Genomic DNA, 18,980 nt, shown 5'->3' with positions numbered 1-18,980 from the left:
CAGCAAAACAACACTTTTCCTGCACTGCAAATACATCCTAAAGCACAGCAAATGCATTAGAAAATGTGTAGGTGTTGTTCCAACACTAACCCTAACCCTACCTCGGACACTTTTGGAACAGACTTCCAAATCCCTGCTTTATAAACTGTGTTCAAAAAAGTCCAAAATGACTCCCAATTAGTCAGAATCATGTCAATTACCAGTTCACAGTTATTGTTTAATGCATCTAGAGTGAAAGGGTTTCAATTCTGTGGCATTGCTTTTTTTACAAAACTGCTGCTGGAAAGACATTTCAAATATGCCATTATCGAGTGGTTTTCACGTGAGCATTACAATTACCAGAAAGGCTGGGCCAAAATTGTTCTTTCCTCTAGTTTTAAAAATAGAAAACAAGAAAGTTTAGCATGTTCAAAGTGTGGATTGAGAATTTTGATTTTCAACCATTTTCGACAGCCGCGCGGCTTAGCAAAAATGGCAAAATTGGGTCAAATTTGTTTTTCGAGGAAACAGCAAAACAACACTTTTCCTGCACTGCAAATACATCCTAAAGCACAACAAAAACATTAGAAAATGTGTAGGTGTTGTTCCAACACTAACCCTAACCCTACCTCGGACACTTTAGGAACAGACTTCCAAATCCCTGCTTTATAAACTGTGTTCAAAAAAGTCCAAAATGACTCCCAATTAGTCAGAATCATGTCAATTACCAGTTCACAGTTATTGTTTAATGCATCTAGAGTGAAAGGGTTTCAATTCTGTGGCATTGCTTTTTTTACAAAACTGCTGCTGGAAAGTCATTTCAAATATGCCATTATCGAGTGGTTTTCACGTGAGCATTACAATTACCAGAAAGGTTGGGCCAAAATTGTTCTTTCCTCTAGTTTTACAAATAGAAAAGAAGAAAGTTTAGCATGTTCAAAGTGTGGATTGAGAATTTTGATTTTCGACCATTTTCGACAGCCGCGCGGATTAGCAAAAACGGCAAAATTGGGTCAAATTTGTTTTTCGAGGAAACAGCAAAACAACACTTTTCCTGCACTGCAAATACATCCTAAAGCACAGCAACTGCATTAGAAAATGTGTAGGTGTTGTTCCAACACTAACCCTAACCCTACCTCAGACACTTTTGGAACAGACTTCCAAATCCCTGCTTTAAAAACTGTGTTCAAAAAAGTCCAAAATGACTCCCAATTAGTCAGAATGATGTCAATTACCAGTTCACAGTTATTGTTTAATGCATCTAGAGTGAAAGGGTTTCAATTCTGTGGCATTGCTTTTTTACAAAACTGCTGCTGGAAAGACATTTCAAATATGCCATTATCGAGTGGTTTTCACGTGAGCATTACAATTACCAGAAAGGCTGGGCCGAAATTGTTCTTTCCTCTAGTTTTACAAATAGAAAAGAAGAACGTTTAGCATGTTCATAGTGTGGATTGAGAATTTTGATTTTTGACCATTTTCGACAGCCTTAGCAAAAATGGCAAAATTGGGTCAAATTTGTTTTTCAAGGAAACAGCAAAACAACACTTTTCCTGCAGTGCAAATACATCCTAAAGCACAGCAAATGCATTAGAAAATGTGTACGTGTTGTTCCAACACTAACCCTAACCCTACCTCGGACACTTTTGGAAAAGACTTCCAAATCCCTGCTTTAAAAACTGTGTTCAAAAAGTCCAAAATGACTCCCAATTAGTCAGAATCATGTCAATTACCAGTTCACAGTTATTGTTTAATGCATCTAGAGTGAAAGGGTTTCAATTCTGTGGCATTGCTTTTTTTTACAAAAGTGCTGTAGGAAAGACATTTCAAATATGCCTTTATCAAGTGGTTTTCACGTGAGCATTACAATTACCAGAAAGGTTAGGCCGAAATTGTTCTTTCCTCTAGTTTTAAAAATAGAAAACAAGAAAGTTTAGCACGTTCAAAGTGTGGATTGAGAATTTTGATTTTCAACCATTTTCGACAGCCGCGCGGCTTAGCAAAAACGGCAAAATTGGGTCAAATTTGTTTTTCGAGGAAACAGCAAAACAACACTTTTCCTGCACTGCAAATACATCCTAAAGCACAGCAAATGCATTAGAAAATGTGTAGGTGTTGTTCCAACACTAACCCTAACCCTACCTCGGACACTTTTGGAACAGACTTCCAAATCCCTGCTTTATAAACTGTGTTCAAAAAAGTCCAAAATGACTCCCAATTAGTCAGAATCATGTCAATTACCAGTTCACAGTTATTGTTTAATGCATCTAGAGTGAAAGGGTTTCAATTCTGTGGCATTGCTTTTTTTACAAAACTGCTGCTGGAAAGACATTTCAAATATGCCATTATCGAGTGGTTTTCACGTGAGCATTACAATTACCAGAAAGGCTGGGCCAAAATTGTTCTTTCCTCTAGTTTTAAAAATAGAAAACAAGAAAGTTTAGCATGTTCAAAGTGTGGATTGAGAATTTTGATTTTCAACCATTTTCGACAGCCGCGCGGCTTAGCAAAAATGGCAAAATTGGGTCAAATTTGTTTTTCGAGGAAACAGCAAAACAACACTTTTCCTGCACTGCAAATACATCCTAAAGCACAACAAAAACATTAGAAAATGTGTAGGTGTTGTTCCAACACTAACCCTAACCCTACCTCGGACACTTTTGGAACAGACTTCCAAATCCCTGCTTTATAAACTGTGTTCAAAAAAGTCCAAAATGACTCCCAATTAGTCAGAATCATGTCAATTACCAGTTCACAGTTATTGTTTAATGCATCTAGAGTGAAAGGGTTTCAATTCTGTGGCATTGCTTTTTTTTACAAAAGTGCTGTAGGAAAGACATTTCAAATATGCCTTTATCAAGTGGTTTTCACGTGAGCATTACAATTACCAGAAAGGTTAGGCCGAAATTGTTCTTTCCTCTAGTTTTAAAAATAGAAAAGAAGAAAGTTTAGCATGTTCAAAGTGTGGATTGAGAATTTTGATTTTCGACACTTTTCGACAGCCGCGTGGCTCAGCAAAAATGGCAAAATTGGGTCAAATTTGTTTTTCGAGGAAACAGCAAAACAACACTTTTCCTGCACTGCAAATACATCCTAAAGCACAGCAAATGCATTAGAAAATGTGTAGGTGTTGTTCCAACACTAACCCAAACCCAACCTCGGACAGTTTTGGAACAGACTTCCAAATCCCTGCTTTAAAAACTGTGTTCAAGAAAGTCCAAAATGACTCCCAATTAGTCTGAATCATGTCAATTACCAGTTCACAGTTATTGTTTAATGCATCTAGACTGAAAGGGTTTCAATTCTGTGGCATTGCTTTTTTTACAAAACTGCTGCTGGAAAGACATTTCAAATATGCCATTATCGAGTGGTTTTCACGTGAGCATTACAATTACCAGAAAGGCTGGGCCGAAATTGTTCTTTCCTCTAGTTTTAAAAATAGAAAAAAGAAAGTTTAGCATGTTCAAAGTGTGGATTGAGAATTTTGATTTTTGACCATTTTCGACAGCCGCGCGGCTTAGCAAAAACGGCAAAATTGGGTCAAATTTGTTTTTCGAGGAAACAGCAAAACAACACTTTTCCTGCACTGCAAATACATCCTAAAGCACAGCAAATGCATTAGAAAATGTGTAGGTGTTGTTCCAACACTAACCCTAACCCTACCTCGGACACTTTTGGAACAGACTTCCAAATCCCTGCTTTAAAAACTGTGTTCAAGAAAGTCCAAAATGACTCCCAATTAGTCAGAATCATGTCAATTACCAGTTCACAGTTATTGTTTAATGCATCTAGAGAGAAAGGGTTTCAATTCTGTGGCATTGCTTTTTTTACAAAACTGCTGCTGGAAAGACATTTCAAATATGCCATTATCGAGTGGTTGTCACGTGAGCATTACAATTACCAGAAAGGTTGGGCCAAAATTGTTCTTTCCTCTAGTTTTACAAAAAGAAACGAAGAAAGTTTAGCATGTTCAAAGTGTGGATTGAGAATTTTGATTTTCGACCATTTTCGACAACCGCGCGGCTTAGCAAAAACGGCAAAATTGGGTCAAATTTGTTTTTCGAGGAAACAGCAAAACAACACTTTTCCTGCACTGCAAATACATCCTAAAGCACAGCAAATGCATTAGAAAATGTGTGGGTGTTGTTCCAACACTAACCCTAACCCTACCTCGGACACTTTTGGAACAGACTTCCAAATCCCTGCTTTAAATACTGTGTTCAAAAAAGTCCAAAATGACTCCCAATTAGTCAGAATCATGTCAATTACCAGTTCACAGTTATTGTTTAATGCATCTAGAGTGAAAGGGTTTCAATTCTGTGGCATTGCTTTTTTTACAAAACTGCTGCTGGAATGACATTTCAAATATGCCATTATCGAGTGGTTTTCACGTGAGCATTACAATTACCAGAAAGGTTGGGCCAAAATTGTTCTTTCCTCTAGTTTTACAAATAGAAAAGAAGAAAGTTTAGCATGTTCAAAGTGTGGATTGTGAATTTTGATTTTCGACCATTTTCGACAACCGCGCGGCTAAGCAAAAACGGCAAAATTGGGTCAAATTTGTTTTTCGAGGAAACAGCAAAACAACACTTTTCCTGCACTGCAAATGCATCCTAAAGCACAGCAAATGCATTAGAAAATGTGTAGGTGTTGTTCCAACACTAACCCTAACCCTACCTCGGACACTTTTGGAACAGACTTCCAAATCCCTGCTTTAAAAACTGTGTTCAAAAAAGTCCAAAATGACTCCCAATTAGTCAGAATCATGTCAATTACCAGTTCACAGTTATTGTTTAATGCATCTAGAGTGAAAGGGTTTCAATTCTGTGGCATTGCTTTTTTTTACAAAAGTGCTGTAGGAAAGACATTTCAAATATGCCTTTATCAAGTGGTTTTCACGTGAGCATTACAATTACCAGAAAGGTTAGGCCGAAATTGTTCTTTCCTCTAGTTTTAAAAATAGAAAAGAAGAAAGTTTAGCATGTTCAAAGTGTGGATTGAGAATTTTGATTTTCGACACTTTTCGACAGCCGCGTGGCTCAGCAAAAATGGCAAAATTGGGTCAAATTTGTTTTTCGAGGAAACAGCAAAACAACACTTTTCCTGCACTGCAAATACATCCTAAAGCACAGCAAATGCATTAGAAAATGTGTAGGTGTTGTTCCAACACTAACCCTAACCCAACCTCGGACAGTTTTGGAACAGACTTCCAAATCCCTGCTTTAAAAACTGTGTTCAAGAAAGTCCAAAATGACTCCCAATTAGTCTGAATCATGTCAATTACCAGTTCACAGTTATTGTTTAATGCATCTAGAGTGAAAGGGTTTCAATTCTGTGGCATTGCTTTTTTTACAAAACTGCTGCTGGAAAGACATTTCAAATATGCCATTATCGAGTGGTTTTCACGTGAGCATTACAATTACCAGAAAGGCTGGGCCGAAATTGTTCTTTCCTCTAGTTTTAAAAATAGAAAAAAGAAAGTTTAGCATGTTCAAAGTGTGGATTGAGAATTTTGATTTTTGACCATTTTCGACAGCCGCGCGGCTTAGCAAAAACGGCAAAATTGGGTCAAATTTGTTTTTCGAGGAAACAGCAAAACAACACTTTTCCTGCACTGCAAATACATCCTAAAGCACAGCAAATGCATTAGAAAATGTGTAGGTGTTGTTCCAACACTAACCCTAACCCTACCTCGGACACTTTTGGAACAGACTTCCAAATCCCTGCTTTAAAAACTGTGTTCAAGAAAGTCCAAAATGACTCCCAATTAGTCAGAATCATGTCAATTACCAGTTCACAGTTATTGTTTAATGCATCTAGAGAGAAAGGGTTTCAATTCTGTGGCATTGCTTTTTTTACAAAACTGCTGCTGGAAAGACATTTCAAATATGCCATTATCGAGTGGTTGTCACGTGAGCATTACAATTACCAGAAAGGTTGGGCCAAAATTGTTCTTTCCTCTAGTTTTACAAAAAGAAACGAAGAAAGTTTAGCATGTTCAAAGTGTGGATTGAGAATTTTGATTTTCGACCATTTTCGACAACCGCGCGGCTTAGCAAAAACGGCAAAATTGGGTCAAATTTGTTTTTCGAGGAAACAGCAAAACAACACTTTTCCTGCACTGCAAATACATCCTAAAGCACAGCAAATGCATTAGAAAATGTGTGGGTGTTGTTCCAACACTAACCCTAACCCTACCTCGGACACTTTTGGAACAGACTTCCAAATCCCTGCTTTAAAAACTGTGTTCAAAAAAGTCCAAAATGACTCCCAATTAGTCAGAATCATGTCAATTACCAGTTCACAGTTATTGTTTAATGCATCTAGAGTGAAAGGGTTTCAATTCTGTGGCATTGCTTTTTTTACAAAACTGCTGCTGGAAAGTCATTTCAAATATGCCATTATCGAGTGGTTTTCACGTGAGCATTACAATTACCAGAAAGGTTGGGCCAAAATTGTTCTTTCCTCTAGTTTTACAAATAGAAAAGAAGAAAGTTTAGCATGTTCAAAGTGTGGATTGTGAATTTTGATTGTCGACCATTTTCGACAACCGCGCGGCTAAGCAAAACCGGCAAAATTGGGTCAAATTTGTTTTTCGAGGAAACAGCAAAACAACACTTTTCCTGCACTGCAAATACATCCTAAAGCATAGCAAATGCATTAGAAAATGTGTAGGTGTTGTTCCAACACTAACCCTAACCCTACCTCGGACACTTTTGGAACAGACTTAAAAAATCCCTGCTTTAAAAACTGTGTTCAAAAAAGTCCAAAATGACTCCCAATTAGTCAGAATCATGTCAATTACCAGTTCACAGTTATTGTTTAATGCATCTAGAGTGAAAGGGTTTCAATTCTGTGGCATTGCATTTTTTACAGAACTGCTGCTGGAAAGACGTTTCAAATATGCCATTATCGAGTGGTTGTCACGTGAGCATTACAATTACCAGAAAGGTTGGGCCAAAATTGTTCTTTCCTCTAGTTTTACAAAAAGAAAAGAGGAAAGTTTAGCATGTTCAAAGTGTGGATTGAGAATTTTGATTTTCGACCATTTTCGACAACCGCGCGGCTTAGGAAAAACGGCAAAATTGGGTCAAATTTGTTTTTCGAGGAAACAGCAAAACAACACTTTTCCTGCACTGCAAATACATCCTAAAGCACAGCAAATGCATTAGAAAATGTGTACGTGTTGTTCCAACACTAACCCTAACCCTACCTCGGACACTTTTGGAACAGACTTCCAAATCCCTGCTTTAAAAACGGTGTTCAAAAAAGTCCAAAATGACTCCCAAGTAGTCAGAATCATGTCAATTACCAGTTCACAGTTATTGTTTAATGCATCTAGAGTGAAAGGGTTTCAATTCTGTGGCATTGCTTTTTTTACAAAACTGCTGCTGAAAAGACACTTCAAATATGCCATTATCGAGAGGTTTTCACGTGAGCATTACAATTAACAGAAAGACTGGGCTAAAATTGTTCTTTCCTCTAGTTTTACAAATAGAAAAGAAGAAAGTTTAGTATTTTCGTAGTGTGGATTGAGAATTTTGATTTTCGACCATTTCCGACAGCTTCGCGGCTTAGCAAAAACGGCAAAATTGGGTCAAATTTGTTTTTCGAGTAAACAGCAAAACAACACTTTTCCTGCACTGCAAATGCATCCTAAAGCACAGCAAATGCATTAGAAAATGTGTAGGTGTTGTTCCAACACTAACCCTAACCCTACCTCAGACACTTTTGGAACAGATTTCCAAATCCCTGCTTTAAAAACTGTGTTCAAAAAAGTCCAAAATGACTCCCAATTAGTCAGAATCATGTCAATTACCAGTTCACAGTTATTGTTTAATGCATCTAGAGTGAAAGGGTTTCAATTCTGTGGCATTGCTTTTTTTACAAAACTGCTGCTGGAAAGACATTTCAAATATGCCAATATCGAGAGGTTTTCACGTGAGCATTACAATTACCAGAAAGGCTGGGCCAAAATTGTTCTTTCCTCTAGTTTTACAAATAGAAAAGAAGAAAGTTTAGCATGTTCAAAGTGTGGATTGAGAATTTTGATTTTCGACCATTGTCGACAGCAGCGCGGGTTAGCAAAAATGGCAAAATTGGGTCAAATTTGTTTTTCGAGGAAACAGCAAAACAACACTTTTCCTGCACTGCAAATACATCCTAAAGCACAGCAAATGCATTAGAAAATGTGTAGGTGTTGTTCCAACACTAACCCTAATCCTACCTCGGACACTTTTGGAACAGACTTCCAAATCCCTGCTTTATAAACTGTATTCAAAAAAGTCCAAAATGACTCCCAATTAGTCAGAATCATGTCAATTACCAGTTCACAGTTATTGTTTAATGCATCTAGAGTGAAAGGGTTTCAATTCTGTGGCATTGCTTTTTTACAAAACTGCTGCTGGAAAGACATTTCAAATATGCCATTTTCGAGTGGTTTTCACGTGAGCATTACAATTACCAGAAAGGTTGGGCCAAAATTGTTCTTTCCTCTAGTTTTAAAAATAGAAAAGAAGAAATTTAGCATGTTCAAAGTGTGGATTGAGAATTTTGATTTTCGACCATTTTCGACAGCCGCGCGGCTTAGCAAAAACGGCAAAATTGGGTCAAATGTGTTTTTCGAGGAAACAGCAAAACAACACTTTTCCTGCACTGCAAATGCATCCTAAAGCACAGCAAATGCATTAGAAAATGTGTAGGTGTTGTTCCAACACTAACCCTAGCCCTACCTCGGACACTTTTGGAACAGACTTCCAAATCCCTGCTTTAAAAACTGTGTTCAAAAAAGTCCAAAATGAATCCCAATTAGTCAGAATCATGTCAATTACCAGTTCACAGTTATTGTTTAATGCATCTAGAGTGAAAGGGTTTCAATTCTGTGGCATTGCTTTTTTTACAAAACTGCTGCTGGAAAGACATTTCAAATATGCCATTATCGAGTGGTTTTCACGTGAGCATTACAATTACCAGAAAGGCTGGGCCAAAATTGTTCTTTCCTCTAGTTTTACAAATAGAAAAGAAGAAAGTTTAGCATGTTCATAGTGTGGATTGAGAAGTTTGATTTTCGACCATTTTCGACAGACGCGCGGCTTAGCAAAAACGGCAAAATTGGGTCAAATTTGTTTTTCGAGGAAACAGCAAAACAACACTTTTTCTGCACTGCAAATACATCCTAAAGCACAGCAAATGCATTAGAAAATGTGTAGGTGTTGTTCCAACACTAACCCTAACCCTGCCTCGGACACTTTTGGAACAGACTTCGAAATCCCTGCTTTAAAAACTGTGTTCAAAAAAGTCCAAAATGACTCCCAATTAGTCAGAATCATGTCAATTACCAGTTCACAGTTATTGTTTAATGCATCTAGAGTGAAAGGGTTTCAATTCTGTGGCATTGCTTTTTTTACAAAACTGCTGCTGGAAAGACATTTCAAATATGCCAATATCGAGAGGTTTTCACGTGAGCATTACAATTACCAGAAAGGCTGGGCCAAAATTGTTCTTTCCTCTAGTTTTAAAAATAGAAAAGAAGAAATTTAGCATGTTCAAAGTGTGGATTGAGAATTTTGATTTTCGACCATTTTCGACAGCAGCGCGGCTTAGCAAAAACGGCAAAATTGGGTCAAATTTGTTTTTCGAGGAAACAGCAAAACAACACTTTTCCTGCACTGCAAATGCATCCTAAAGCACAGCAAATGCATTAGAAAATGTGTAGGTGTTGTTCCAACACTAACCCTAACCCTACCTCAGACACTTTTGGAACAGACTTCCAAATCCCTGCTTTAAAAACTGTGTTCAAAAAACTCTAAAATGACTTTTTTGAACTTTTTGAATTAGTCAGAATCATGTCAATTACCAGTTCACAGTTATTGTTTAATGCATCTAGAGTGAAAGGGTTTCAATTCTGTGGCATTGCTTTTTTTACAAACCTGCTGCTGGAAAGACATATCAAATATGCCATTTTCGAGTGGTTTTCACGTGAGCATTACAATTACCAGAAAGGTTGGGCCAAAATTGTTCTTTCCTCTAGTTTTACAAATAGAAAAGAAGAAAGTTTAGCAAGTTCAAAGTGTGGATTGAGAATTTTGCTTTTTGACCATTTTCGACAGCTGCGCGGTTTAGCAAAAACGGCAAAATTGGGTCAAATTTGTTTTTCGAGGAAACAGCAAAACAACACTTTTCCTGCACTGCAAATACATCCTAAAGCCCAGCAAATCCATTAGAAAATGTGTAGGAGTTGTTCCAACACTAACCCTAACCCTACCTCGGACACTTTTGGAACAGACTTCCAAATCCCTGCTTTAAAAACTGAGTTCAAAAAAGTCCAAAATGACTCCCAATTAGTCAGAATCATGTCAATTACCAGTTCACAGTTATTATTTATTGCATCTAGAGTGAAAGGGTTTCAATTCTGTGGCATTGCTTTTTTTACAAAACTGCTGCTGGAAAGACATTTCAAATATGCCATTATCGAGTGGTTTTCACGTGAGCATTACACTTACCAGAAAGGCTGGGCCAAAATTGTTCTTTTCTCTAGTTTTACAAATAGAAAAGAAGAAAGTTTAGCATGTTCAAAGTGTGGATTGAGAATTTTGATTTTCGACCATTTTCGACAGCCGCGCGGTTTAGCAAAAACGGCAAAATTGGGTCAAATTTGTTTTTCGAGGAAACAGCAAAACAACACTTTTCCTGGACTGCAAATACATCCTAAAGCACAGCAAATGCATTATAAAATGTGTAGGTGTTGTTCCAACACTAACCCTAACCCTACCTCGGACACTTTTGGAACAGACTTCCAAATCCGTGCTTTAAAAACTGAGTTCAAAAAAGTCCAAAATGACTCCCAATTAGTCAGAATCATGTCAATTACCAGTTCACAGTTATTGTTTAATGCATCTAGAGTGAAAGGGTTTCAATTCTGTGGCATTGCTTTTTTTACAAACCTGCTGCTGGAAAGACATATCAAATATGCCATTTTCGAGTGGTTTTCACGTGAGCATTACAATTACCAGAAAGGTTGGGCCAAAATTGTTCTTTCCTCTAGTTTTACAAATAGAAAAGAAGAAAGTTTAGCAAGTTCAAAGTGTGGATTGAGAATTTTGCTTTTTGACCATTTTCGACAGCTGCGCGGTTTAGCAAAAACGGCAAAATTGGGTCAAATTTGTTTTTCGAGGAAACAGCAAAACAACACTTTTCCTGCACTGCAAATACATCCTAAAGCCCAGCAAATCCATTAGAAAATGTGTAGGTGTTGTTCCAACACTAACCCTAACCCTACCTCGGACACTTTTGGAACAGACTTCCAAATCCCTGCTTTAAAAACTGAGTTCAAAAAAGTCCAAAATGACTCCCAATTAGTCAGAATCATGTCAATTACCAGTTCACAGTTATTATTTATTGCATCTAGAGTGAAAGGGTTTCAATTCTGTGGCATTGCTTTTTTTACAAAACTGCTGCTGGAAAGACATTTCAAATATGCCATTATCGAGTGGTTTTCACGTGAGCATTACACTTACCAGAAAGGCTGGGCCAAAATTGTTCTTTTCTCTAGTTTTACAAATAGAAAAGAAGAAAGTTTAGCATGTTCAAAGTGTGGATTGAGAATTTTGATTTTCGACCATTTTCGACAGCCGCGCGGTTTAGCAAAAACGGCAAAATTGGGTCAAATTTGGTTTTCGAGGAAACAGCAAAACAACACTTTTCCTGGACTGCAAATACATCCTAAAGCACAGCAAATGCATTATAAAATGTGTAGGTGTTGTTCCAACACTAACCCTAACCCTACCTCGGACACTTTTGGAACAGACTTCCAAATCCGTGCTTTAAAAACTGAGTTCAAAAAAGTCCAAAATGACTCCCAATTAGTCAGAATCATGTCAATTACCAGTTCACAGTTATTGTTTAATGCATCTAGAGTGAAAGGGTTTCAATTCTGTGGCATTGCTTTTTTTACAAACCTGCTGCTGGAAAGACATTTCAAATATGCCATTATCGAGTGGTTTTCACGTGAGCATTACAATTACCAGAAAGGTTGGGCCAAAATTGTTCTTTCCTCTAGTTTTACAAATAGAAAACAATAAAGTTTAGCAAGTTCAAAGTGTGGATTGAGAATTTTGCTTTTTGACCATTTTCGACAGCTGCGCGGTTTAGCAAAAACGGCAAAATTGGGTCAAATTTGTTTTTCGAGGAAACAGCAAAACAACACTTTTCCTGCACTGCAAATACATCCTAAAGCCCAGCAAATCCATTAGAAAATGTGTAGGTGTTGTTCCAACACTAACCCTAACCCTACCTCGGACACTTTTGGAACAGACTTCCAAATCCCTGCTTTAAAAACTGAGTTCAAAAAAGTCCAAAATGACTCCCAATTAGTCAGAATCATGTCAATTACCAGTTCACAGTTATTATTTATTGCATCTAGAGTGAAAGGGTTTCAATTCTGTGGCATTGCTTTTTTTACAAAACTGCTGCTGGAAAGACACTTCAAATATGCCATTATCGAGTGGTTTTCACGTGAGCATTACACTTACCAGAAAGGCTGGGCAAAAATTGTTCTTTCCTCTAGTTTTACAAATAGAAAAGAAGAAAGTTTAGCATGTTAAAGTGTGGATTGAGAATTTTGATTTTCGACCATTTTCGACAGCTGCGCGGTTTAGCAAAAACGGCAAAATTGGGTCAAATTTGTTTTTCGAGGAAACAGCAAAACAACACTTTTCCTGCACTGCAAATACATCCTAAAGCACTGCAAATCCATTAGAAAATGTGTAGGTGTTGTTCCAACACTAACCCTAACCCTACCTCGGACACTTTTGGAACAGACTTCCAAATCCCTGCTTTAAAAACTGTGTTCAAAAAAGTCCAAAATGACTCCCAATTAGTCAGAATCATGTCAATTACCACTTCACAGTTATTGTTTAATGCATCTAGAGTGAAAGGGTTTCAATTCTGTGGCATTGCTTTTTTTACAAAACTGCTGCTGGAAAGACATTTCAAATATGCCATTATCGAGTGGTTGTCACGTGAGCATTACAATTACCAGAAAGATTGGGCCAAAATTGTTCTTTCCTCTAGTTTCACAAATAGAAAAGAAGAAAGTTTAGCATGTTCAAAGTGTGAATTGAGAATGTTGATTTTTGACCATTTTCGACAGCTGCGCGGTTTAGCAAAAACGGCAGAATTGGGTCAAATTTGTTTTTCGAGGAAACAGCAAAACAACACTTTTCCTGCACTGCAAATACATCCTAAAGCACAGCAACTGCATTAGAAAATGTGTAGGTGTTGTTCCAACACTAACCCTAACCCTACCTCGGACACTTTTGGAACAGACTTCCAAATCCCTGCTTTAAAAACTGTGTTCAAAAAAGTCCAAAATGACTCCCAATTAGTCAGAATCATGTCAATTACCAGTTCACAGTTAGTGTTTAATGCATCTAGAGTGAAAGGGTTTCAATTCTGTGGCATTGCTTTTTTACAAAACTGCTGCTGGAAAGACATTTCAAATATGCCATTTTCGAGTGGTTTTCACGTGAGCATTACAATTACCAGAAGGGTTGGGCCGAAATTGTTCTTTCCTCTAGTTTTAAAAATAGAAAAGAAGAAAGTTTAGCATGTTCAAAGTGTGGATTGAGAATTTTGATTTTCGACCATTTTCGACTGCCGCGCGGCTTCGCAAAAACGGCAAAATTGGGTCAAATTTGTTTTTCGAGGAAACAGCAAAACAACACTTTTCCTGCACTGCAAATACATCCTAAAGCACAGCAAATGCATTAGAAAATGTGTAGGTGTTGTTCCAACACTAACCCTAACCCTACCTCGGACACTTTTGGAACAGACTTCCAAATCCCTGCTTTATAAACTGTGTTCAAAAAAGTCCAAAATGACTCCCAATTAGTCAGAATCATGTCAATTACCAGTTCACAGTTATTGTTTAATGCATCTAGAGTGAAAGGGTTTCAATTCTGTGGCATTGCTTTTTTACAAAACTGCTGCTGGAAAGACATTTCAAATATGCCATTTTCGAGTGGTTTTCATGTGAGCATTACAATTACCAGAAAGGTTGGGCCAAAATTGTTCTTTCCTCTAGTTTTACAAATAGAAAAGAAGAAAGTTTAGCATGTTCATAGTGTGGATTGAGAATTTTGATTTTCGACCATTTTCGACAGCCGCGCGGCTTCGCAAAAACGGCAAAATTGGGTCAAATTTGTTTTTCGAGGAAACAGCAAAACAACACTTTTCCTGCACTGCAAATACATCCTAAAACACAGCAAATGCATTAGAAAATGTGTAGGTGTTGTTCCAACACTAACCCTAACCCTACCTCGGACACTTTTGGAACAGACTTCCAAATCCCTGCTTTAAAAACTGTGTTCAAAGAAGTCCAAAATGACTCCCAATTAGTCAGAATCATGTCAATTACCACTTCACAGTTATTGTTTAATGCATCTAGAGTGAAAGGGTTTCAATTCTGTGGCATTGCTTTTTTACAAAACTGCTGCTGGAAAGACATTTCAAATATGCCATTATCGAGTGGTTTTCACGTGAGCATTACAATTACCAGAAAGGATGGGCCGAAATTGTTCTTTCCTCTAGTTTTAAAACTAGAAAAGAAGAATGTTTAGCATGTTCAAAGTGTGGATTGAGAATTTTGATTTTCGACAGCCGCGCGGCTTAGCAAAAACGGCAAAATTGGGTCAAATTTGTTTTTCGAGGAAACAGCAAAACAACACTTTTCCTGCACTGCAAATACATCCTAAAGCACAGCAAATGCATTAGAAAATGTGTAGGTGTTGTTCCAACACTAACCCTAACCCTACCTCGGACACTTTTGGAACAGACTTCCAAATCCCTGCTTTATAAACTGTGTTCAAAAAAGTCCAAAATGACTCCCAATTAGTCAGAATCATGTCAATTACCAGTTCACAGTTATTGTTTAATGCATCTAGAGTGAAAGGGTTTCAATTCTGTGGCATTGCTTTTTTTACAAAACTGCTGCTGGAAAGACATTTCAAATATGCCATTATCGAGTGGTTTTCACGTGAGCATTACAATTACCAGAAAGGCTGGGCCAAAATTGTTCTTTCCTCTAGTTTTAAAAATAGAAAACAAGAAAGTTTAGCATGTTCAAAGTGTGGATTGAGAATTTTGATTTTCAACCATTTTCGACAGCCGCGCGGCTTAGCAAAAATGGCAAAATTGGGTCAAATTTGTTTTTCGAGGAAACAGCAAAACAACACTTTTCCTGCACTGCAAATACATCCTAAAGCACAACAAAAACATTAGAAAATGTGTAGGTGTTGTTCCAACACTAACCCTAACCCTACCTCGGACACTTTAGGAACAGACTTCCAAATCCCTGCTTTATAAACTGTGTTCAAAAAAGTCCAAAATGACTCCCAATTAGTCAGAATCATGTCAATTACCAGTTCACAGTTATTGTTTAATGCATCTAGAGTGAAAGGGTTTCAATTCTGTGGCATTGCTTTTTTTTACAAAAGTGCTGTAGGAAAGACATTTCAAATATGCCTTTATCAAGTGGTTTTCACGTGAGCATTACAATTACCAGAAAGGTTAGGCCGAAATTGTTCTTTCCTCTAGTTTTAAAAATAGAAAAGAAGAAAGTTTAGCATGTTCAAAGTGTGGATTGAGAATTTTGATTTTCGACACTTTTCGACAGCCGCGTGGCTCAGCAAAAATGGCAAAATTGGGTCAAATTTGTTTTTCGAGGAAACAGCAAAACAACACTTTTCCTGCACTGCAAATACATCCTAAAGCACAGCAAATGCATTAGAAAATGTGTAGGTGTTGTTCCAACACTAACCCTAACCCAACCTCGGACAGTTTTGGAACAGACTTCCAAATCCCTGCTTTAAAAACTGTGTTCAAGAAAGTCCAAAATGACTCCCAATTAGTCTGAATCATGTCAATTACCAGTTCACAGTTATTGTTTAATGCATCTAGAGTGAAAGGGTTTCAATTCTGTGGCATTGCTTTTTTTACAAAACTGCTGCTGGAAAGACATTTCAAATATGCCATTATCGAGTGGTTTTCACGTGAGCATTACAATTACCAGAAAGGCTGGGCCGAAATTGTTCTTTCCTCTAGTTTTAAAAATAGAAAAAAGAAAGTTTAGCATGTTCAAAGTGTGGATTGAGAATTTTGATTTTTGACCATTTTCGACAGCCGCGCGGCTTAGCAAAAACGGCAAAATTGGGTCAAATTTGTTTTTCGAGGAAACAGCAAAACAACACTTTTCCTGCACTGCAAATACATCCTAAAGCACAGCAAATGCATTAGAAAATGTGTAGGTGTTGTTCCAACACTAACCCTAACCCTACCTCGGACACTTTTGGAACAGACTTCCAAATCCCTGCTTTAAAAACTGTGTTCAAGAAAGTCCAAAATGACTCCCAATTAGTCAGAATCATGTCAATTACCAGTTCACAGTTATTGTTTAATGCATCTAGAGAGAAAGGGTTTCAATTCTGTGGCATTGCTTTTTTTACAAAACTGCTGCTGGAAAGACATTTCAAATATGCCATTATCGAGTGGTTGTCACGTGAGCATTACAATTACCAGAAAGGTTGGGCCAAAATTGTTCTTTCCTCTAGTTTTACAAAAAGAAACGAAGAAAGTTTAGCATGTTCAAAGTGTGGATTGAGAATTTTGATTTTCGACCATTTTCGACAACCGCGCGGCTTAGCAAAAACGGCAAAATTGGGTCAAATTTGTTTTTCGAGGAAACAGCAAAACAACACTTTTCCTGCACTGCAAATACATCCTAAAGCACAGCAAATGCATTAGAAAATGTGTGGGTGTTGTTCCAACACTAACCCTAACCCTACCTCGGACACTTTTGGAACAGACTTCCAAATCCCTGCTTTAAATACTGTGTTCAAAAAAGTCCAAAATGACTCCCAATTAGTCAGAATCATGTCAATTACCAGTTCACAGTTATTGTTTAATGCATCTAGAGTGAAAGGGTTTCAATTCTGTGGCATTGCTTTTTTTACAAAACTGCTGCTGGAATGACATTTCAAATATGCCATTATCGAGTGGTTTTCACGTGAGCATTACAATTACCAGAAAGGTTGGGCCAAAATTGTTCTTTCCTCTAGTTTTACAAATAGAAAAGAAGAAAGTTTAGCATGTTCAAAGTGTGGATTGTGAATTTTGATTTTCGACCATTTTCGACAACCGCGCGGCTAAGCAAAAACGGCAAAATTGGGTCAAATTTGTTTTTCGAGGAAACAGCAAAACAACACTTTTCCTGCACTGCAAATGCATCCTAAAGCACAGCAAATGCATTAGAAAATGTGTAGGTGTTGTTCCAACACTAACCCTAACCCTACCTCGGACACTTTTGGAACAGACTTCCAAATCCCTGCTTTAAAAACTGTGTTCAAAAAAGTCCAAAATGACTCCCAATTAGTCAGAATCATGTCAATTACCAGTTCACAGTTATTGTTTAATGCATCTAGAGTGAAAGGGTTTCAATTCTGTGGCATTGCTTTTTTTACAAAACTGCTGCTGGAAAGTCATTTCAAATATGCCATTATCGAGTGGTTTTCACGTGAGCATTACAATTACCAGAAAGGTTGGGCCAAAATTGTTCTTTCCTCTAGTTTTACAAATAGAAAAGAAGAAAGTTTAGCATGTTCAAAGTGTGGATTGAGAATTTTGATTTTCGACCATTTTCGACAGCCGCGCGGATTAGCAAAAACGGCAAAATTGGGTCAAATTTGTTTTTCGAGGAAACAGCAAAACAACACTTTTCCTGCACTGCAAATACATCCTAAAGCACAGCAACTGCATTAGAAAATGTGTAGGTGTTGTTCCAACACTAACCCTAACCCTACCTCGGACACTTTTGCAACAGACTTCCAAATCCCTGCTTTAAAAACTGTGTTCAAAAAAGTCCAAAATGACTCCCAATTAGTCAGAATCATGTCAATTACCAGTTCACAGTTAGTGTTTAATGCATCTAGAGTGAAAGGGTTTCAATTCTGTGGCATTGATTTTTTACAAAACTGCTGCTGGAAAGACATTTCAAATATGCCATTTTCGAGTGGTTTTCACGTGAGCATTACAATTACCAGAAGGGTTGGGCCGAAATTGTTCTTTCCTCTAGTTTTAAAAATAGAAAAGAAGAAAGTTTAGCATGTTCAAAGTGTGGATTGAGAATTTTGATTTTCGACCATTTTCGACAGCCGCGCGGCTTCGCAAATACGGCAAAATTGGGTCAAATTTGTTTTTCGAGGAAACAGCAAAACAACACTTTTCCTGCACTGCAAATACATACAGCAAATGCATTAGAAAATGTGTAGGTGTTGTTCCAACACTAACCCTAACCCTACCTCGGACACTTTTGGAACAGACTTCCAAATCCCCGCTTTTAAAACTGTGTTCAAAAAAGTCCAAAATGACTCCCAATTAGTCAGAATCATGTCAATTATCAGTTCACAGTTATTGCTTAATGCCTCTAGAGTGAAAGGGTTTCAATTCTGTGGCATTGCTTTTTTTACAAAACTGCTGCTGGAAAGACATTTCAAATATGCCATTATCGAGTGGTTGTCACGTGAGCATTACAATTACCAGAAAGGTTGGGCCAAAATTGTTCTTTCCTCTAGTTTTAAAAATAGAAAAGAAGAACGTTTAGCATGTTCAAAGTGTGGATTGAGAATTTTGATTTTCGACCATTTTCGACAGCCGCGCGGCTTAGCAAATACGGCAAAATTGGGTCAAATTTGTTTTTCGAGGAAACAGTAAATCAACACTTTTCCTGCACTGCAAACACATCCTAAAGCACAGCAAATGCATTAGAAAATGTGTAGGTGTTGTTCCAACACTAACCCTAACCCTACCTCGGACACTTTTGGAACAGACTTCCAAATCCCTGCTTTAAAAACTGTGCTCAAAAAAGTCCAAAATGACTCCCAATTAGTCAGAATCATGTCAATTACCAGTTCACAGTTATTGCTTAATGCATCTAGAGTGAAAGGGTT

Source organism: Atractosteus spatula, chromosome 6 (assembly GCF_055471065.1).
Source record: "Atractosteus spatula isolate fAtrSpa1 chromosome 6, fAtrSpa1.hap1, whole genome shotgun sequence".
Taxonomy (NCBI): Eukaryota; Metazoa; Chordata; class Actinopteri; order Semionotiformes; family Lepisosteidae; genus Atractosteus; species Atractosteus spatula.
Note: the sequence above shows the minus strand (reverse complement) of the source record.